General features: G+C 44.2%; 2 long non-coding RNA genes across 2 annotated transcripts; both read right to left on the bottom strand.

The window, feature by feature from the left end:
• Positions 1-14,344: 14,344 nt before the first annotated feature.
• LOC144785556 (uncharacterized) lies at positions 14,345-15,130 on the bottom strand. The gene is made up of 3 exons (XR_013601958.1): positions 15,008-15,130; positions 14,827-14,925; positions 14,345-14,399 (listed from the first exon to the last, which is right to left on the bottom strand). It is a non-coding gene; the product is annotated as an uncharacterized LOC144785556 (long non-coding RNA).
• Positions 15,131-19,523: 4,393 nt separating this feature from the next.
• LOC144785557 (uncharacterized) lies at positions 19,524-20,309 on the bottom strand. The gene is made up of 3 exons (XR_013601959.1): positions 20,187-20,309; positions 20,006-20,104; positions 19,524-19,578 (listed from the first exon to the last, which is right to left on the bottom strand). It is a non-coding gene; the product is annotated as an uncharacterized LOC144785557 (long non-coding RNA).
• Positions 20,310-22,267: the final 1,958 nt, after the last annotated feature.

Below are 22,267 nucleotides of genomic sequence, written 5' to 3' on the forward strand. Positions count from 1 at the left end.
GAAAGGTGCAGAAAGAGGAGGAAATGTGCATAAAGAGGCAAGAAAAGTTCAGGAAAAGGCAAGAGAAATACAGAGAGGGCAGTCAAGTACAGAAAGAAGCAAGAGAAGTGCAGCAAGAGTCAAGAAAAATGCAGTAAGAGGAAAGAGAAGTACAGATATAGGCAAGAGAAGTACAGAAAACGAGGAAGGTGCAGAAAAAAGCAAGAGAGGTGCAGAAAGATTCAAGAGAGATGCACCAAGAGGCAAGAGAAGTACAGAAAGAAGCAAGTGAAAGCAGAAAGAAGCAAGAGAGGTACAGAAAGAACCAAGAGAGGTGCAAAAAGAGGTAAGAGAGGTACAGAAATAAGCAAGTGAGCTATGGAAAGAAGCAAGAGAGGTGCAGAAAGAGACAAGAGAAGTGCATAAAAAGGAAGAAATGTGCATGAAGAGGCAAGTGAAGTGCATAACAAAGAAGAACTGTGCATAAAGAGGCAAGAGAGGTGCAAAAGAGGCAAGAGAGGTACAAAAAGAGGCAATTGAGGTACAAAAAGAGGCAAGGGATATGCAGAAAGAGGTAAGAGACGTGCAGAAAGAGGTAAGAGATGTGCAGAAAGAGGTAAGAGGTGCAGAAAGAGGCAAGAGAGGTGCAGAAAGAGGCAAGATAAGTACAGAAGGAGGCAAGAGAAGTACAGAAAGAGGCAAGTGAAATGCAGAAAGAGGCAAGAGAAGCACAGAAAGAGGCAAGAGAGATGCAGAAAGAGGCAAGAGGGGTGTAGAAAAAGACAAGAGAGGTGAAGAAAGTGGCAAGAGAGGTGTAGAACGATGCAAGAGGATTACAGAAAAAGCAAGAGAAGTACAGACAGAGGACAAAATGGGCAGAAAGAGGCAAGAGAAGTGCAAAAAGAGGCAAGAGAAGGACAGAAAGAGGCAAAAGACGTGCAGAAAGAGGCAAGAAATGTAATGAAAGAGGCAAGAGAGGTGTAAAAAGAGGCAAGAGAGGTGCAAAGAGGCAAGAGAGGTGCAAAAAGGTACAGAAAGAGGCAAGAGAAATACAGACAAGGGCAAGTGAAGTGCAGAAAGAAGCAAGAGAAGTGCAGAAAGAGGTAAGAGAGGTATAGAAAGAGGCAAGAGAGATACAGAAAGAGGCAAGAGAGCTGCACACAGAAGCAAGAGGAGGGCAGGAAAAAGCAAGAGAAGTACAGAAAGAAGCAAGAGAAGTGCAAAAAGAGGACGAAATGTAAAGAAAAAGGCAAGAGAAGTGCAGAAAGAGGCAAGAAAAGTGCAGAAAGAGGCAAGAAAGGTGCAAAAAGAAGCAAGAAAAGTGATGAAAGAAGCACGAAAGGTGCAGAAAGAGGAATACATTTGCAGAAAGAGGCAAGAGAAGTACAGAAAAAGGCAAGAGAAATACAGAAAGAGGGAAGTGAAGTACAGAGAGAAGCAAGAGAAGTGCAGCAAGAGTCAAGAGAAATGCAGAAAGAGGAAAGAGAAGTACATATTTTGCAAGAGAAGTACAGAAAAGGAGGAAAGGTACAGAAAGAAGCAAGAGAGGTACAGAAAGAATCAAGGGAGATGCACCAGGAGGCAAGAGAAGGTTCAGGAAGAAGCAAGAGAGGTACAGAAAGAAGCAAGAGCAGTGCAAAAAGAGATAAGAAAGGTACAGAGGTAAGCGAGAGAAGTACTGAAAGAAGCAAGAGTGGTGCAGAAATAAACAAGAGAGGTGCAGAAAGAGTCACGAGGTGCAGAACGAATCAAGGGAGGTGCAGAAAGAAGCAAGCGGGATGTAGAAAGAAGCAAGAAAGGTCCAGAAAGAGGCAAGAGAAATGCAGAAAGAGGTAGTAAGGTGTTAAAAAGGAAGAAAGGTGAAAAAAGTGGAAAAAGGCAAAGAAAGAGGAAGAAAGGTACCGAAAGAAGCAAGAGAGGTACAGAAAGAAGCAAGTGAGGTATGGAAAGTAGCAAGAGAGGTGCAGAAAGAGGCAAGAGAAGTGTATAAAAAGGAAAAAATGTGCAGAAAGAGGAAAGTGAAGTGCATAACAAAGAAGAACTGTGCATAAAGAGGCAAGAGAGGTGCAAAAGAGGCAAGAGAGGTGCAAAAAGGGGCAATAGAGGTACAAAAAGAGGGAATAGAGGTACAGAAAGAGGTAAGAGAGGTGCAGGAAGAGGCAAGAGGTGCGGAAAGAGGCAAGAGAGGTGCAGAAAGAGGCAAGATACGTGCAGAAAGAGGCAAGAGAAGTTAAGAAAGAGGACGAAATGGGCAGTAAGAGGAAAGAGAAGTGCAAAAAGAGGCATGAGAAGTTCAGAAAGAGGAAAGAGACGTGCAGAAAGAGGCAAGAGAAGTGCAGTGAGAGGCAAGAAAAGTGATGAAAGAAGCAAGAGAGATGCAGAAAGAGGAAGAAATGTACAGGAAGAGGCAAGAGGAGTGCAGAAAAAGGCAAGAGAACTGTAGAAAGAGGGAAGTGAAGTGCAAAAAGAAGCAAAAGAAGTGGTGAAAGAAGCAAGACAAGTGCAGAAAGAGGCAAGAAGGGTACAAAAAGAGGCAAGAGAGGTACAGAAAGAGGCAAGAAAAATGCTTCAAAAGGAAGAAGTATGCAGAAAGTGTCAAGAGAAGTGCATAAAGAGGAAGATATGTGCAGCGTTTCGGCTGTTGTATGAGCAAGGCTGCTAGACAGCCGAAAAGCATAACGGAGAAGCTGAATAATCCTGATCCTTCAAATTCTTATGTGTCCCGAGAGTATGTGATGCCATTTATGGAGGTTGATTTAGATGATATATTACCTATTGGCGGTCACTAGCAGGTAGTTATAGTTAGGACCAAAGTTTCCATAGGAAAAGTGTTCTTTGTTTTGCCAATAATTTTAGTGCCACTTGACGAATCTCATCAACATTTTCACAGAACTTCCCTTTTTTGGTTCAGCTGCTATGCTGAAAGTTTCGGGGTGGTGAGTCAGACGGGGGCCAAGAAAAGATTTTTGTTTCATTTTTTGAACATGTTTACAGCCCGAAATGCTGAACGGAATTACACCAAATTTGGCAGAAAGCTAGATGCTGTTCCAGAAACCTTGCTTTTGATGATTTGGTGTAAATCCATTCAGTGGTTTTTGCGATATCTATTATTTAAAAAAATATAGATATCTGGGGACTCGAGTCCTTGCAGTGCACTCGGAAATCCTACTGAAATTTGATTGACTGTCAACACTTCAACCAGGAAGTGTTGGCATCCATCTTGGGACTCGGCTTAAAGCAGAGCCAGAGAAAAAAAGATAAAAAAAGAAAAGGGAGCAGGGTAGGAATAGCCGGACTCCCCAGATATGGGGAGAATTATTATTATTTGTTTTACTTTGAAGCGGATTCACAGGTGGGTCCGCAAATCTGCAGCAAATACCAAAAATGCACAGGCTCCCGCACTTGCTTTGGAATAAACCCCAAGGTGGGCTTGGTCCAGGGGGCATTGTGGAAATGGAGGGGCACATGGGGCCCCCCTCCTAGGGCTATTCAAAGCCCCTGAGGATCGCCCCTATCCGGGGCACAAATGTAATTAAAAAATATTGTGGGGGAGGCCCCATGGCCTCTCTCCCAGCCCCAGGGACTGCTACCTCCCCGGGGCAGTAACTTATTTATTTGCAGGGAAGCCTCACAGCTTCCCCGCTCTCAGAGAACTGCCACCTCCGGGGGCACATACATTAAATATTTTTTATAAAAACAATGCAGGGAAGGCGCTACGCCTCCCCCACAGCCCCAGAAACCGCCACCACCCCGGGGCTCAAATAAATCATAATGCGCCTCCCTGTGGCAAATTGGAACAAAGGAGGGGTGTGTGTGGCCCTAGATGGGCCCATAGAGCCCTAGATGGCCCTAGGGACTGCCACCCCAGGGGCAAGCTCCAGCAATGTCCCAGGGTGCCCACCTCTGGGACATTGCAGTTTGCTATGGCTTGGCAGGAGCACCAAGCCACAGCAAACAACTATTCTGCTTTTAGCAAGCGAGAGCACAAAATCTCCTCGCTTGCCAAAACCAGAGCAGTGTCTGTTGCCCTATTCACTGTGAAGTGACCAGGGCAACAGACATTGCTTTGGGACCCACTGAGCAGCATGTCAGCAGCTCCCAGGATCCTAATGCAATACCAGCTCCCACAGGAGGTGGGGAGTTGGCAAGGATGGCGGGGGCCTTAAGGCTCCCCGGTGAGCCCATTGGGACCTGACTGCCCTGCTGCGCAGCCATCCTCCATCTGTAAAAGACCGGGCCCTGGGGGATGGGTTCCCTGGGGCCAAAATCAATGTAGGGACGGGGCCAAGTGACCTCCCTCCTTTATTTTAAATATAAATATAAAATAAGTAAATGGCCAGGCCCACGGGGATTGGGTACCCAGGGTCAAAATCGGCCTAGGAGGTGGGCTGCATTGCCCTTTAAAAAAAATGGGGAAAACCCCGAGGATGGGGTGTCTGGGGCCGAAAATGGCCAGGGAGGGGGGCGCTCAGCTCCTCTGCTTTAAACTAAAAATATATATAAATAAGAAAAGGCCGTCCAGGCCGATGGGGTCCCGGGACCGGAATTGGCTTGGGGGGTCAATGCAGTCCACAGGAGGCGGGGAATCGGCAAGGATGGCAGGGGCCATTGGTACCTGCCTGTCCTGCTGTGCAGCCCTCCTCCAGCTGTAAAAGTCCAGGCCCTAGGGGATGGGTTCCCTTGGGCCAAAATCAACGCGGGGACGAGTGACCCCCCTATTTTAAAAAGAAATATAAAATAAGGAAATGGCAAGCCCCGGGGGATTGGGTCCCCAGGGCCAAAATCGGCCTAGGAGGGGATCTGCACTGCCCTTGCTCTTTTAAAAACAAAGTAAATTAAAAATGGGGAAACCCCGGGATGGGGTCACTGGGGCTAAAAATGGCCAGGGGTGGGGGCAATCAGCCCCTCTCCTTTAAAAAAACCCATATATATGAATAAGAAAAGGCCAGCCCCACGGGATGGGGTCCCCGGGCCGGAATCAGCCTGGGGGGTGCAATGCAGCCCACTTTCCTTAAAATAAAATGGCAAGTCGCCGAAGGCCACGCCCCCTTCGCCACCACTCTGCAAATGTACCTCCTGCTACAGTGATGGTTGGGGGACGAAATCCACTTAGATGCTGAGGGTCCTTGGGGTCCACAAGGGATTGCTGAGAGGAGCCACGTCCCTTTTCTCCACCACTCAGCAAACACACCTACTGGCGCGCTTCTGGTTGACGGATCGAATTCCACTTTACTCCTGAGGGCCTCAGGACTACAGTGGACTACTCCCCCAAAGCAGTAGTGTACCAGGAGGTGCGTTTGCAGAGTGGTGGAGAAAGGGGGCGTGGCCTCCACAATCTCTCAGCAATTCTGCTGTGTAGGTCTTACTGGAGGTGACAAGAGGGGTAGTTGGCACCAAAGAACCCTCTGGAACCAAGGGGACTTCATCCCCCTATTAGTATTGCACCAAGAGGTGCGTTTGCAGAGCGGTGGAGAAAGGGGCTGTGGACTCCAACAGTCTCTCAGCAATACTGCTGTGTGGGACTTACTGGAGGTAACAGGAGAGGTAGTTGGCCCTGAAGGATGTCATTGGGGGGCCAACAACAGCTCCTATTACCTCCAGTAAGTCCCACACATTGGGATTGCTAAGAGGTCTTTGCAGGCCACGCCCCTTTTTTCCACCATCCTGCAAACGCGGCTTTTAGTGCACTGCTGGTTGGGGTATGAAGTCCACTTAACTCCTGAAGGACTTTGGGGGCCAGGAAGCCCTCCTGGGACCTCCAGTAAGTCCTACACAGTGGAATTCCTGAGAGGTGGTCAGATGTAGAGCCTCCTTCAAAACTCAAAGGTTACAGGAACGTTATAGTTAGGAATTAGCATTTAAAATCCTTAGAAATTCACTGAAGAAAACAAACTTTACAAGGACGCTATAGTTAGAAAATGGAAATTAAAAAAAAAACTTAGAAATTCCCTGAAAATAATAAATGTTACAGACATTATAGTTAGGCTCAGGTGTCACTTGTACAACACCAGAGAAATTCAGCTGTTATAGTTAGCGAGCTAACTATATCTCACATCCCGCAATGCACTGCTTATGACCTCACATATTAAATCAGTGACATCGCTGGTGACATCCCAAATAACATCACTCATGACATCATCAACAAAATCTGATGCACCCACTCACTTCCCCATATAACCTTTCATACACCCACTCCAGCTACCATGCTACCATTCTGAAACCCATTTTCACACACATATCAGTACTTACACAGCCACTCATTGATTTATAGATCAATACACACATCCACTCGCTGACCCATACAGCCACTCATACACCCACTCACTAATACAGCCACTGACATACCTACTTTATTACCCATACATCCACTCACACACTGAGTCAGTCACCCATAGGTCTACTCACACACCTGCTCACTCACCCATAGCAATCACACAGCCACTTACCCATACAGTTACATACACACACACTTACTCATACAGATACTAACGTGTACTCACTCACCTATACAGTCACTGACACAAGCACACACTCACCCATACAGCCACTCTCACATTTGCTCACTCACCCATACAGTCACTCATATACCCCATCGTTCACCTATACTGCCTCTCAAGTTTCAAGTTTCAATACTTTATTCGACAGCATTGTCATAAAAGCATTTTCCCCTATCCTAAACAATTATAAATACTATACTAAACTTTAAGATCAACCTAAAATACACATTAAATACAATCAAATACGAAAAAAATGCTGGCGAATATTTACATTTTAAAAATACATTCATATAAAAAGGAAGTCAGAGTCACAATACTTAGTTCATGAGAAAATGGGGCTAGTCCTAAAATAAATATAATCCATCTTAGTTGATCAGTTGGAGTTTAAAGTGCGCATGCGAATTATCCAGGCCCATCCCAAGTATTTGGCTAAAGCGATTGCAAGATTAGGAGCACAATTTGATCTTAATATTCTCAGTGCTTCTAGGTACTTTCTTATACCCAGATTCCTGCAAACCGGTTTTAGCCATCTACTTCTTGGGGCAGCATATAATGGGCAAACAAACAAGAAGTGTGGGATGTCTTCAACATGTGCCTTACAGTAACAACATGTATTCACATTGCCTGGTGACCATTTAAAAGTGAAAGCATTTAGAGGCAGGGAACCAACTCTAAACTGGAAGTACAGCTTTCTGTCCATGGGTTTTGTAATCAGATCCCAGTACAATTCATATTTTGGGATTGTTTTTATCTCCAGGTACTGGGATACCATCATGGACGGGTGATCGGAAATTACAGCGGAATGACATACCTTGTCCCAATACATTTTTTTCAATATCGCTTTAGATGGAAAAGCGGAGGGGTCAATGGCAGTCCATAAGTGATCTAGGTGCAACTTTTGAAGCAAGTTCCTAATTTCATTGAGCCAAGCTATTTTATGGAACCGATCAGATTTAACAATGTCCATAAAAGCTGACGCATAATGGCTCAATTCTGGCGTAGTCTTTATGCGCCTCCAATATAAAAGTGGGCGCAATCGAGCCATATCTTCAATCTTTTTCCTCCCAAGGTCGTATAGGAGTGGAATCAATGGGGTACTCTGTGGGACACCAACCAACCGGCGAAGAAATTTGTTCTCTGCAATAGTCAAAGCGCTCAGATTGGTGAAGCCCCATAGCTCTGATCCATAAAGACAGGCGCCCAGCACTTTCATACTATAAATCTCCATTATGGGCTGAATAGGTTTTGTTAATGAAGATTTATATTTTTGCGCTATGTCCCCAGCCAGCTGGTGGAACTTTAAGATCACAAAATACAAATGAGATTTCCAATTCATATTGCCCTGCAAAGAAATGCCAAGGTAGGTAAAAGCATTCACTTCTTCCAAAAAACACCCATTAAAATATATTTTTCCCTTGAATTGCTTAGCGGGATTCAAATTCATGAACTTTGTCTTTGAAGTATTTAGCTCCAAACCCCGAATCCGACAGAATTCTCCAAATGCATCAATTGTCTTTTGTAGGCCACTGGGGGTCCGTGAAACCAGTAAAGTGTCATCAGCAAACATTAATACTGGAACCCGCTCCCCATCTAGCAACGGAGCATCTGTTGGAGATTTCTTTAAAAAGTCTACTACGCCATTAATATAGAGAGAGAACAAGGCAGGGGCCAGGACACATCCCTGCCTTACCCCTCGCTCCACGGGGAAGGAGTCTGTGACGTCTCCCTGTCCCCCCCACCTAATTCTTGCGTAGTTATTTTCGTGCATGCGCACGAGCAGAGTCAATAACTCGGGGCTAATGCCGAGATCACTTAAAACAATCCAAAGTTTTTGTCTGGGTACTAAATCAAATGCTGCCTTCAAATCTACGAAGACAGCATATAGTGGGCCATTTGTCAGAGACACGTTTTTCCAGTAGAGAGTTAAAAAGTGGAATACCTGGTCAACGGAGCTAGTTAAGGGTCAGAAGCCGGCTTGGTACGGGGAAAGGATATCCTTATCATCTATCCAGGCTTGTATTTTATTTTGTATCATTCTACCCATCAGTTTTTGAGCTGTGTCGATAAGGCTGATGGGCCTATAATTATTTGGTAAAGCCTTATCCCCTTTTTTAAAAACAGGAATAATCTCTGCACCCTTCCATGAAGATGGTATCATAGCTCCTTGTGCGATGGAATTCGCAAGCCATAAAAAATATTGGCACCAGTTAGCCCGGTCAGATAAGAATACATCTGCCGGTATTCCATCAATACCTGGGGCCCTGCCTCTAGTCACCCCGTCCAATGCTACATTTACATCTCTCAAGGAAAATATTTTGTGACTGTAAAAGACCATTTTGGGGAGCGGAAGGAGTGTCGAAAACGAATTATCAGCATATTGGGGTTTAAAAAAGTCCACCCATGCTTCTTTTGGAACATAATTTTTCGGACACTCTGCCATTCCCCCCTTCCCCATTTTAAGATGGCCCAAAACTCTTTCTGTTGTTTAGCTGCACAGGCTTTTTTAAGATCTAACCATTGATTCTCATCCCACAACCTTTTTGCCCTAGCTTGTGCTTTCCTATAATCATCCCTGGCCTTCAGCACACCTTCTTTAGTCCTCAGGGCTAGGCTAAGGTTCTGCCGTGCCGTTCTACAGGAATGGTCATACCATCCTCGGTATCTCTGGGGGCCGGCGCCTTTCCCCTTATGTGCCTTTTTTAAGAAAAACCCCTGTAACTTAACCACAAACTTAGGATGTGACTCTTCAATTAATTTATTAAAATGTAATTCATTACAGTGAACCTGCAAGCTGCTGACCTCTTTTTCAACAGCCTCCAATAAGTCCTGCATATCCCATGGCTTATCCATCAATGTTGCCCATTTAATATGTCGGAGGTTGTTGTAAATACCAAACGTTCAACGACGGACCCTTCCTAATGTCAGCACCTACCTATTTATCGCCCCCAATTAATAATTAGCCCCAAGATAACTAGAGGGGAGTGTGTGCACACTGACTAGCACCCATCTTTACTGTGCTGATTCCTACCGGAATTATATACAAGTCAAACCACTACAAAGGTGCACCACAACAAAATATTGAGCAAAATTACAATGCTATTAATAAGCATGAAATAAGAACGTTCTGCAAATGACAGGATGTTGTTAGTCTTCAAATAATCTTTATTTTCAGTGTATTCACAACAACAATGTACAGCCGACGCGTTTCGTCCCAAGCTGGGACTTCTTCAGGGCTTTGGTAAATGTGAACTGTCCCATAAGGAGTGAGGATATGGCGAGATTGAAATGTCTTGGCCACGTATTCACAGGTTCAGTCATCCAATATGTATGAATTGATGCATAGAAAATCTGATGTATACTTTTCTCATTCGGTATGGAACAAACCAGGTTGTACTATATATCTATTTGTTAGGTCGGGACTTGGTCAGGTTAGAATCCTAAGTTTAGGAGACAACATCTTCACAAGAATTTATGTGTTTGAACATCATATATATGTTCTGTAATAATTATCAAGGAAACCAAGGACAAGCAAATCCTGTAGGTTCCCAGAAAGAGGAGGTGGGCACTGTATTCCAGTAGGCCGCTTGTATTAGAAGCAACCGGCTCCCATCCACCAGACCTCCGTTCCGTCGAAACACCCGTGAGATTGCTGTGTCACGGGTGTTTCGACGGAACGGAGGTCTGGTGGATGGGAGCCGGTTGCTTCTAATACAAGCGGCCTACTGGAATACAGTGCCCACCTCCTCTTTCTGGGAACCTACAGGATTTGCTTGTCCTTGGTTTCCTTGATAATTATTACAGAACATATATATGATGTTCAAACACATAAATTCTTGTGAAGATGTTGTCTCCTAAACTTAGGATTCTAACCTGACCAAGTCCCGACCTAACAAATAGATATATAGTACAACCTGGTTTGTTCCATACCGAATGAGAAAAGTATACATCAGATTTTCTATGCATCAATTCATACATATTGGATGACTGAACCTGTGAATACGTGGCCAAGACATTTCAATCTCGCCATATCCTCACTCCTTATGGGACAGTTCACATTTACCAAAGCCCTGAAGAAGTCCCAGCTTGGGACGAAACGCGTCGGCTGTACATTGTTGTTGTGAATACACTGAAAATAAAGATTATTTGAAGACTAACAACATCCTGTCATTTGCAGAACGTTCTTATTTCATGCTTATTAATAGCATTGTAATTTTGCTCAATATTTTGTTGTGGTGCACCTTTGCAGTGGTTTGACTTGTCGGAGGTTGTTGGTTGAGATGACATCTAGCGGGATAACACCCCCTTCCTGGATAGGTAGACTTTTATTTTGATCCTGGTTAAGGAGCAAGCACAATGGATTGTGATCGCTCTCTAATCTAGACATCACTTTCATGTCTATTATCTTATTCCAGACTCTGACATCTACAAGGATGTAGTCTATCTGACTACTTGACCTTGTGTTGTCAAAGGTGTGCACACCCTGTAGATCAGAAGGGGTGCGACCATTTACTGCCCTCAACCCCCTTGCCAAGCACATACTCTTGACTTGTATAGCCACCTCAGTCCATTTCTTTATCACAGGTAAATCCAATTGGGGGACTCCCCATTTAATGTCTTCCTCTAGGGACAGTTCGTTATCCTCATTGCCTAGGGGTTCAAACGTGGTATTCATGTCTCCCTCCACTTAATGGTGATATGCGGTGGAAGAATCTCTAGGTCATTATCTAATACTGCAATCACCTCAGCAGCTTTGCCCCCTTGAGTTCCCTTGGCGTAGATGTTATAAAGGGCCATATCTTGACGATCAGACCATGCTATCACGATTGGGAGTAGATCATAGTTGTTAACTGGCCTCACTTTGATGGAACATTTTAATGATTGGCATACCCATATAATTAGTCCCCCTGAGGGCCGCCCTTTTGGGTTCTTTTTTGCAGGGACAAAAACATTTAAAAAGCCCTGCCGATAGACGGGGGTCACTGCCCAAGTCTCCTGAAACATGATAACATCATGGCTGTCTATAAATTCACACCATTCGAGGGACTCAAGTTTAGAATGAATTCCCGCCAGATTCCACGAAAGAAATTTAAGACCTATCTTTAACTGCCTATCTCTCCCATGAACTGGCGTTACATGGGAGGTATTGGTCAGATTAGATGGGGGGCTAATTTCACCTCTGCATTCAATGCTGCGGTGTCTCGATGTCAAATGCCCCACAGTACTATAATGGTCCCCTCTAGAGCTAGGTGTCCCCTCATTACTAGATTTAGTTGCGATAGACTTCATAGCAACACATATTCCCCTTACTTGGGACCCTACAGTTTTATCCATACCTATGCTTATCCGCCCTTTCAGTCAATCACACTCATTGAGACCAGAAAGGGCAGAGAATCTATTCTCTATCGGTACACCCCAGTTATTTGTTCTGAAAAACGGTTTACCTTTTTTCATTACGGGGTTCCATTTTGTTTTAAAGACTGTGGGTTTTAATAAATTCCCTTTTTTTGCATAAAAGAAGTCTAGTGTTAATGGAACTATTTCTGTGGATCTACGCTGAGGGGGATATATATTTGCAAGGATGTTGGGGAGCACTTCGGGATCAGAAAGATGTAACACCACGCAGTCCCCTTTAAATTTTTTGATACCACCCCAATCCATTCTACTCTTCTAGCTTTTACTACTTCTTGAGTCAGCTGGTCCATACCTCCCGGGGTAAAGACCATATTCTTCGATAACCAATGAAGTGATTTATTTATCAGAGAAGAAGGATTCTCCGCTTGCCCGGGCTCTAAAAGGGGAACATTTGCCAGAAGGAGTATCAGGAGAGATGCCTCCACTATTAGTTCTACATGCCCTTTCTCTACATTTGGATCTACCTGGTTGTCCCTATAACCTGGTCCTTCAGGATCACCGATATTAATAATTGATCCCCTGGCAACCCCCCCTCCCATATCAGTAGTCAACATAGGGATAAGGGGAGTGTTTTCCAATAGTTCTATTCTTGGAGCAGTCTGTGTAATTTTAGATTCAACTCTGAGAGTTTTCTGGTTAGCATTATTGGTAGTTTCTTCTACAGATTTTTGCAAAATGCCCCCCAGTCTATTTACCTCTTCCGTAAGATGTATACTGCCTCTCACATACCCAGTTACTCACCAATATTCCACTGACATATGCACTCACTCACTGACAGCCATACACACATTCCTTTTACCCATATAGCCCCACACATAGATACTCACTAACTCATACAGCCACTGACTCATCCACTAACTCATCACCCACCCACTCAGACACCCAGAGAGGTACTCAGGCAACCAATCACTAACCCATACAGAAACTCATGCATCCACTCACATATCCATAGAGACACTTAGACACCAACTGACAGACAGATGCACACATTCCTACTAACAGTCACTCACCATACATTCACTGAGACATCTAATCACCGACTTATACAGTTAGTCATACACCCACTGAATCATCCAATCAAGCACTCATACACCAATACACCTTGATATTTAATTTAACACTCAAACGTTTCAAAAACATTCTCAGTCACCGGATGATGTCAGCAGTGATGTCACTGACCATGTAATGATTGATGTGATATGTGAGGTCATAAGCAGTGCATCTGATCTCCACCTCATCCAGATGACCTGTCCATCCCAGCTGCGATGCATCCATCACCACTGTTGGGTGGTGAAGGGAGAGGGGTCTGCTATTGGCCTTGTTGCAGTTTAGCAGCCACAATTGCAGATGACATTCAACAGATTTCCTTGGTGCTGGGACCACCGAGACTTCAGATCCTACTGCAGAACCCATATATGCTACCTCACGAAGTAGAGAAGCACAATGTGAGGAGGCCAAGAAGCCTCAGAACTGCTCTCACTGGGATCCAGGACCGAAGCTAAAACAGCAGGATAATAAAATAAACATATGGGACCAGTTGCAAGGGAAGAAAGGCCTGGAACTGCATGGTGTACAAAACCTGTCCTATAAAAGTAAGCTTCTGTGAAGGGAAAAGGTAGGAGTTCTCATTGATCAAGAACACAAGGACGTAAGGATGGCTGCTGTCTGGAGCAAGTCTACAACGGACTGTGGCAAGCCCGTCTTCAATAGCCAATCTTCGAGGTAGGAGAAATCTGGCATCCCCAACCTCCGAATATGTGTGTTGACTACCACCATCACTTGCTTGAACACCCAAGGAATGCTGGGCAAGGCCAAAGGAAAACAAGCCAAACTGAAAATGCTCTTGGCTGACCTTAATTCACAGGTAATATTTGTGGGACTATAGAACATGCACATAAAGGTATGTGAAACAAACAAGATGATGGACGGAATGTTGCACAATGGCAAAACATTCACCCCCAGTCACAGATCTGGGTTTAATCCATTGTTATTTTGCTCTCCAAGTCACCCCAGTTCAGACATGGCCATATGCAAACCAGTATTGACCCTGTGCCTCATGGGAACAGTCCTATCATATGGAAACAACAATGGTCCCTGGCAGCGAGACAAATGATTGAAAATGAATATAGACTCAGTCAGTTCTATATTAGAGAAGACATGCCCAGCCGGGCAGAGGTCCTCAAAGTTTATATTTAAATCAAAGTTTGCAAAACACAATAACACCTTCAACAAATCACGTGCGTGGGGCACAAACCTGTACCCAGCCACAACAATACACAAACAAAAACATAAACAAAGGGCTTGTAGGCAAAATCAACAGTCTCTGTAAAATACCAATTTTAGACAGAGAATTTCTTATAGGTACCATTACACAATTTTTGTATAATAAATTATTCCACAAGTATATGGTACACAGTGGGTCGACGACGTTTCGGACCCCCTTGCTAAATGATGGGGTCCATCATCAGGACAGAGCAATGGTTGCCTTTTTAATTTATAAGCCTCTTTCGCCTAAGGGGAAGAAAGAAGGACAGAAAGGTACATTAAATTCTTACACGCATAATGATAGTGACATTGTGCAGTGATTATTGGACTAGTCCGCTTGTATACAGGTGGAGACAGCGAGTGGCTTTATTTATAGTGTCAACAGGCATGTGACTAGGTGAAGAAGCACATTCTGTTGGTGACTAGGAAGGTGCATAAGTGTAAGTGAGTGGTTCTCAGAATAAAACCAAGGGTGGCAACAAGATCAATTAAAAAACGGCGCAGTGGTACGAATGAATGTCAAGGGGAGAGGATGCCACCGTGATTGTTGGTGCGGCGATACATTTACAATAAAGTAAAAAACGGCGCAGTGATGCGAAGTGAATTGCAAGAAGGAAGTCTGAATTGAATGGTACAGTTGTTGCTATACCCAAGGAAGAGATATAGGGCTCACCAGAGGGGTAATGGGTACAGGAGCTCATGTAAGAGCGCGCAGACGAGGGCTTACTTCATGAACAATTTTATATTGAATTGTCCGCTTTATTCGGTATATCTAAATGAGAGGAGGAATTAACGTTTAGGGCTGGAGACAGTCATTTATTATTGGTGTTAACCGAAAAAATGAGGCGTCTTACCAGTAGTACAAAAGTATATATTACGAGGGTCCAGGGCAATTGGTACGAGAGCTCACTTGAAGAGCGCGCGAGGCATGGAGTTAGACCGGAAACAATTAAGGATGAATTGTCCGCTTGGTCGGTTCATCTAAAAAAGGGGGAGGAAATATTCACACTTGGGACGGGGAACGGCCATTGATTAGTTTTGGCGGTCAGTGGGAAAAATAGGAGGCGGCTTACCAGTAATTCAAGGAAGTTATTTCGAGGGTCCAAGGGGTGGGAGAAGAATAATATCTTGCATCCGCATGTACCTGTGTACAGAATTTTTGTTTTAGGTATGGGAATCTAAACTACAGAAAAAAGGGCACAAAGTCGTAAAGCCGAGAAGGGCTTACCTTGTGAGCCGGGTAATGCCGGAAGCGCCGTGTCGCGCTGGGGTCCTGGAACCAGGAGGGCCTGCCGGTAAAGGAAGGGATTATCAATCAGGGGAGACAACTGGGCAGGGTGTAGCGCGGGGCTATCGGGACGTTCAAGAGGCGCGTCCAATGCTTACCGGGTCAGTCGGCAGAACTCGATTTCCTGGTTAAGCGAGTCACGTGAGCCCAGCAAATATATAATGCTCGGCCGTTGGCTGACTTGAAGGCATGAGAATATAGGAAGGACCAGGGTTTAGCGGCCATGTTAGGGGAGTGAAAGCCACAGATAGGTAGGGACAGTGTGCATAGGGATAAGTGCAGCGTGGTGACATCTGTGAGTGACAATGATAATTGTGACAAGTACAACAACAATAAAATTAGAGTACATTATTTACACATAGAAGTCTCTGTGAAGGCCAGAAAGTTTTTTAACCACTTGAGTCTTTTCAATTAGAGACCATGGTCAAATTAGTGTAGTCCAGTCCTCTTGCTGGTTAAGACCAGAGTTCAGGCTATCTGTCCTTATTATCCATTTTAACTCCTCTTTATTGAGCAGGAGATTCAGGTCGCCTCCTCTTGGAGGTATTGTCACTTGGTTTATCACCGTCCAGCGGATGTCATTTTCCGTGTGCTCCTTGGAGGTGAAATGTTCAACCAAGGGGGCGTTGGGGGTCTTACAACGTATTCTGCTCCGGTGTTGGGAAATCCGCAATTTGACTTTTTGCTTGGTTTGACCAACATAAATAAGATCACACGGACATAAAATTGCATATACAACATTAGAGCTGTTGCAGTTTGTAAACGTCTTCAACACATTTTTGGTTTCCTTGTAAACAAATTCTTTACTCTCAACAGTGAAGTCACATACCACACATGTTCCACATTTCGCATGACCCCTAAGTGGTGTTGTGGCCCAGTGGTCATTAATCGTTCTTTTAAGTGGGGTAGGGGAAGGTAAGGCTGCCCTCACTAAATGGTCTTTGATATTTTTGCTTTTTTTGAAAGCGAACAGTGGACGTTCCCAGTTCAATTGCCCAGAGTTTAGAATGTGCCAGTTTTTCTTAATGGTTTTTGTGACTTTGTTGGACACACTGGAAAAAGTTGTGACGCACACCAATTTATCTGTAGTGGGTTTGGGTCTGTTAACCAGGAGGACCTCGCGTGGACAATACCAAGCCCGCTTCATAGAGTTTTTTATGAGGCGGCGCGGGTAGCCTCTTTGTCTCAGTTTGGTTGCTAAGAGACTAGCTTCATGGAAATAATCTTCTTTGTGGAAATTGTTCCTTCTCAACCGGAGGAACTGTGAGTAAGGTAAGCTATCTTTCAGGGCCCGAGGGTGGCAACTATTATAGCTTAAGAGCGTGTTTTTCTCAGTTGGTTTGTGGTATAAGTAAGTGTAAAGTAGGCCATTCTCATGCTGGATGTTTAAGTCCAAAAAAGGAATAGACGTTTTGCTATGAGTCAGTGTAAATGTAAGCCCACTGCAGTTATTGTTGAGCCAATGTAGTAGGGCTGGGAAGGCATCGATGTCGTTACCCCATATCATGAAGACATCGTCTATATAACGTCTCCATGTAAGGATGCCTTGGTAAAATGGGTTGCTATCAACTAGAATCGTGTTACATTCCAACCAATCCATATACAGAATGGCCAAGGTTGGAGCAAAAATAGCTCCCATGGAGGTTCCACGAACCTGCTGGAAATACTGGTTATCATACGTAAAGAAATTTTGTGTGAGACAAATTTCGAGGAACTGAATTATGAAAATTGTAGGTACCCTATGAGGACGAGTTCTTTGGTCAAGGATAGTCTCCATTACCAACAACGATTCTCTCTGGGGGATGTTCGTATACAACGATTCAACATCGAGGGTACAGAGGGTCTCACTAATATGGTTAAATGGATAGTTCTCAACAAGGTTAATCATGTGAGTGCTGTCTTTTATATAGCATCTGGTAGTAGGGACAAAGTCCTTTAAAAAGAAATTCACGTAATGGCCCAAGGGTTCCAAAACCGAGCCACAGCCCGACACAATCGGACGGCCTGGGGGCTGGTCAAGGCTCTTATGCACTTTGGGCAGAGTGTAAATTACTGGTGTTCTGGGATTGGGAGTGTTAAGAAAATCATATTCATGTTTACTCAAGTATCCATTATCAAGAGCTTCAGTAGTGATGACTCTGATGAGGGCTTGGATATCTTTGGTGGGGTTCGTGGGGAGTCTACAGTAGTGGTCCGTGTTTGATACTTGGCGTAATAACTCACTTTTGTAGTTGTCAATGTCTTGCAATACAATCCCTCCACCCTTATCAGCTGGCTTGATGATTAAGCTGGGATTATTCTTAAGTGTTGAAATGGCAGATTTCTCATCTACAGAAATATTGTATGGTACAAAGATGTGAGATTTTGCCAGATCTGTGGTTTCTTTGAGAACCACCTTCTCAAATGTTAAGATTTCCTTGGGAATCATACCCGCGAATGGGAAAAATCTGGAGGGTGGTCTGAAGGGCGTAGACACTGGTTTAGGGTCAGTTGGGTTGAGTTCAAAGTAGGCACGCAGCCTAACTTTACGGAAGAATGTCATGAGTTCAGACTGTAAATCAAGAAAGTTTGGGTAAGTAGTAGGGACAAAGGATAGGCCTTTACTAAGGACAGAGATTTCATGAGAAGACAATGTATGGTTTGACAGATTAAACAGAGGAATAGTAAGTTCTGTGTTTACAGGCTCTGTCACCATTGGTAGAATCTGTTCCGGGTCTGTCGCTCTCCCGGGGGGTTCTGCCATCGTGTTGGTTGTTTCACACGACCTCTCTTGGGAGGTTCTTGCTGGCCTCTGGCTAAAAAATGGTTTTGATGTCTTTGTGGTCCGCCACTCGGGCCTTCCCCCCCGTCTGAATTATCTGAGGAGTCAGCCGATGAGTCAGTGAAACCAACCACCGTGTTCCTTCTGTTAAAGCGACCCCAAGGCCTAGGTGTGGGTTGGTTTTGGTTGAAATTACGATTTGCATAAAAATCCTTCTGAAGGTAGGGGTATGCGCGTTCAGAAGTAAATGATTTAATATCTTTCTTTACTTTGTTGGCCTTCTTATTTTGTTCTATTCTATGAAACTCCTGTACCGTTTTATCGATTTTTTCAAGGAGTTTTTTTGCTTCAGTATTAGTGTTCTTTTCAGTTATTTGCTTCTCTAAATCTTTGATTATCTCATCTAGTTTTTTAAGTTCCTCAGAGGCAGTTTCAATCCCTAGGACTAACCAGTGTCGGGAACAAGTAGTCCCTATATTGCTAAATCCTTGAATATACTTCGGGTTATCAGTAAACACCCCTGGTATGTTTCTAACCTGGAGACCTAGTGGAATCGTATTAGGCCTTAAGTAATCTGTTAGCATAATAGTCATGAGTTCTAGTCGAACATATTTCTTTTTCTGTTTTTCTAAATCATCACTCAGATTAGTACTTGCAATCGTTGTTGGTTCCTCTAGATCAGTGAATAGGGAGGGGCCTTCACAGATTTTTTTAATATACTCTAGGGAATAGAGGGGGGCGTCGTTAGACATAACAAGGTGTAGTGGACAGTGATGTGAACCACAAAAAGGTGGGAGGGCAGGGAGGAGAGGGCCCACTTAGGTGAAGTGGAAGAGAACAAGGAAACCCTTGCAATCAAGCGATTGCGCACAGTATCTATTTTAAACAACAAGGGGACCCCAATTAGTATCAGCGAGGGACCTCGGGGAGCTTAATCATATGGAAACAACAATGGTCCCTGGCAGCGAGACAAATGATTGAAAATGAATATAGACTCAGTCAGTTCTATATTAGAGAAGACATGCCCAGCCGGGCAGAGGTCCTCAAAGTTTATATTTAAATCAAAGTTTGCAAAACACAATAACACCTTCAACAAATCACGTGCGTGGGGCACAAACCTGTACCCAGCCACAACAATACACAAACAAAAACATACACAAAGGGCTTGTAAGGCAAAATCAACAGTCTCTGTAAAATACCAATTTTAGACAGAGAATTTCTTATAGGTACCATTACACAATTTTTGTATAATAAATTATTCCACAAGTATATGGTACACAGTGGGTCGACGACGTTTCGGACCCCCTTGCTAAATGATGGGGTCCATCATCAGGACAGAGCAATGGTTGCCTTTTTAATTTATAAGCCTCTTTCGCCTAAGGGGAAGAAAGAAGGACAGAAAGGTACATTAAATTCTCACACGCATAATGATAGTGACATTGTGCAGTGATTATTGGACTAGTCCGCTTGTATCCAGGTGGAGACAGCGAGTGGCTTTATTTATAGTGTCAACAGGCATGTGACTAGGTGAAGAAGCACATTCTGTTGGTGACTAGGAAGGTGCATAAGTGTAAGTGAGTGGTTCTCAGAATAAAACCAAGGGTGGCAACAAGATCAATTAAAAAACGGCGCAGTGGTACGAATGAATGTCAAGGGGAGAGGATGCCACCGTGATTGTTGGTGCGGCGATACATTTACAATAAGGTGAAAAACGGCGCAGTGATGCGAAGTGAATTGCAAGAAGGAAGTCTGAATTGAATGGTACAGTTGTTGGTATACCCAAGGAAGAGATATAGGGCTCACCAGAGGGGTAATGGGTACAGGAGCTCATGTAAGAGCGCGCAGACGAGGGCTTACTTCATGAACAATTTTATATTGAATTGTCCGCTTTATTCGGTATATCTAAATGAGAGGAGGAATTAACGTTTAGGGCTGGAGACAGTCATTTATTATTGGTGTTAACCGAAAAAATGAGGCGTCTTACCAGTAGTACAAAAGTATATATTACGAGGGTCCAGGGCAATTGGTACGAGAGCTCACTTGAAGAGCGCGCGAGGCATGGAGTTAGACCGGAAACAATTAAGGATGAATTGTCCGCTTGGTCGGTTCATCTAAAAAAGGGGGAGGAAATATTCACACTTGGGACGGGGAACGGCCATTGATTAGTTTTGGCGGTCAGTGGGAAAAATAGGAGGCGGCTTACCAGTAATTCAAGGAAGTTATTTCGAGGGTCCAAGGGGTGGGAGAAGAATAATATCTTGCATCCGCATGTACCTGTGTACAGAATTTTTGTTTTAGGTATGGGAATCTAAACTACAGAAAAAAGGGCACAAAGTCGTAAAGCCGAGAAGGGCTTACCTTGTGAGCCGGGTAATGCCGGAAGCGCCGTGTCGCGCTGGGGTCCTGGAACCAGGAGGGCCTGCCGGTAAAGGAAGGGATTATCAATCAGGGGAGACAACTGGGCAGGGTGTAGCGCGGGGCTATCGGGACGTTCAAGAGGCGCGTCCAATGCTTACCGGGTCAGTCGGCAGAACTCGATTTCCTGGTTAAGCGAGTCACGTGAGCCAAGCAAATATATAATGCTCGGCCGTTGGCTGACTTGAAGGCATGAGAATAAAGGAAGGACCAGGGTTTAGCGGCCATGTTAGGGGAGTGAAAGCCACAGATAGGTAGGGACAGTGTGCATAGGGATAAGTGCAGCGTGGTGACATCTGTGAGTGACAATGATAATTGTGACAAGTACAACAACAATAAAATTAGAGTACATTATTTACACATAGAAGTCTCTGTGAAGGCCAGAAAGTTTTTTAACCACTTGGGTCTTTTCAATTAGAGACCATGGTCAAATTAGTGTAGTCCAGTCCTCTTGCTGGTTAAGACCAGAGTTCAGGCTATCTGTCCTTATTATCCATTTTAACTCCTCTTTATTGAGCAGGAGATTCAGGTCGCCTCCTCTTGGAGGTATTGTCACTTGGTTTATCACCGTCCAGCGGATGTCATTTTCCGTGTGCTCCTTGGAGGTGAAATGTTCAACCAAGGGGGCGTTGGGGGTCTTACAACGTATTCTGCTCCGGTGTTGGGAAATCCGCAATTTGACTTTTTGCTTGGTTTGACCAACATAAATAAGATCACACGGACATAAAATTGCATATACAACATTAGAGCTGTTGCAGTTTGTAAACGTCTTCAACACATTTTTGGTTTCCTTGTAAACAAATTCTTTACTCTCAACAGTGAAGTCACATACCACACATGTTCCACATTTCGCATGACCCCTAAGTGGTGTTGTGGCCCAGTGGTCATTAATCGTTCTTTTAAGTGGGGTAGGGGAAGGTAAGGCTGCCCTCACTAAATGGTCTTTGATATTTTTGCTTTTTTTGAAAGCGAACAGTGGACGTTCCCAGTTCAATTGCCCAGAGTTTAGAATGTGCCAGTTTTTCTTAATGGTTTTTGTGACTTTGTTGGACACACTGGAAAAAGTTGTGACACACACCAATTTATCTGTAGTGGGTTTGGGTCTGTTAACCAGGAGGACCTCGCGTGGACAATACCAAGCCCGCTTCATAGAGTTTTTTATGAGGCGGCGCGGGTAGCCTCTTTGTCTCAGTTTGGTTGCTAAGAGACTAGCTTCATGGAAATAATCCTCTTTGTGGAAATTGTTCCTTCTCAACCGGAGGAACTGTGAGTTCCAAAACCGAGCCACAGCCCGACACAATCGGACGGCCTGGGGGCTGGTCAAGGCTCTTATGCACTTTGGGCAAAGTGTAAATTACTGGTGTTCTGGGATTGGGAGTGTTAAGAAAATCATATTCATGTTTACTCAAGTATCCATTATCAAGAGCTTCAGTAGTGATGACTCTGAAGAGGGCTTGGATATCTTTGGTGGGGTTCGTGGGGAGTCTACAGTAGTGGTCCGTGTTTGATACTTGGCGTAATAACTCACTTTTGTAGTTGTCAATGTCTTGCAATACAATCCCTCCACCCTTATCAGCTGGCTTGATGATTAAGCTGGGATTATTCTTAAGTGTTGAAATGGCAGATTTCTCATCTACAGAAATATTGTAT

The sequence above is a fragment of the Lissotriton helveticus genome, chromosome 10, assembly GCF_964261635.1.
Source record: "Lissotriton helveticus chromosome 10, aLisHel1.1, whole genome shotgun sequence".
In the NCBI taxonomy this organism is placed as follows: Eukaryota; Metazoa; Chordata; class Amphibia; order Caudata; family Salamandridae; genus Lissotriton; species Lissotriton helveticus.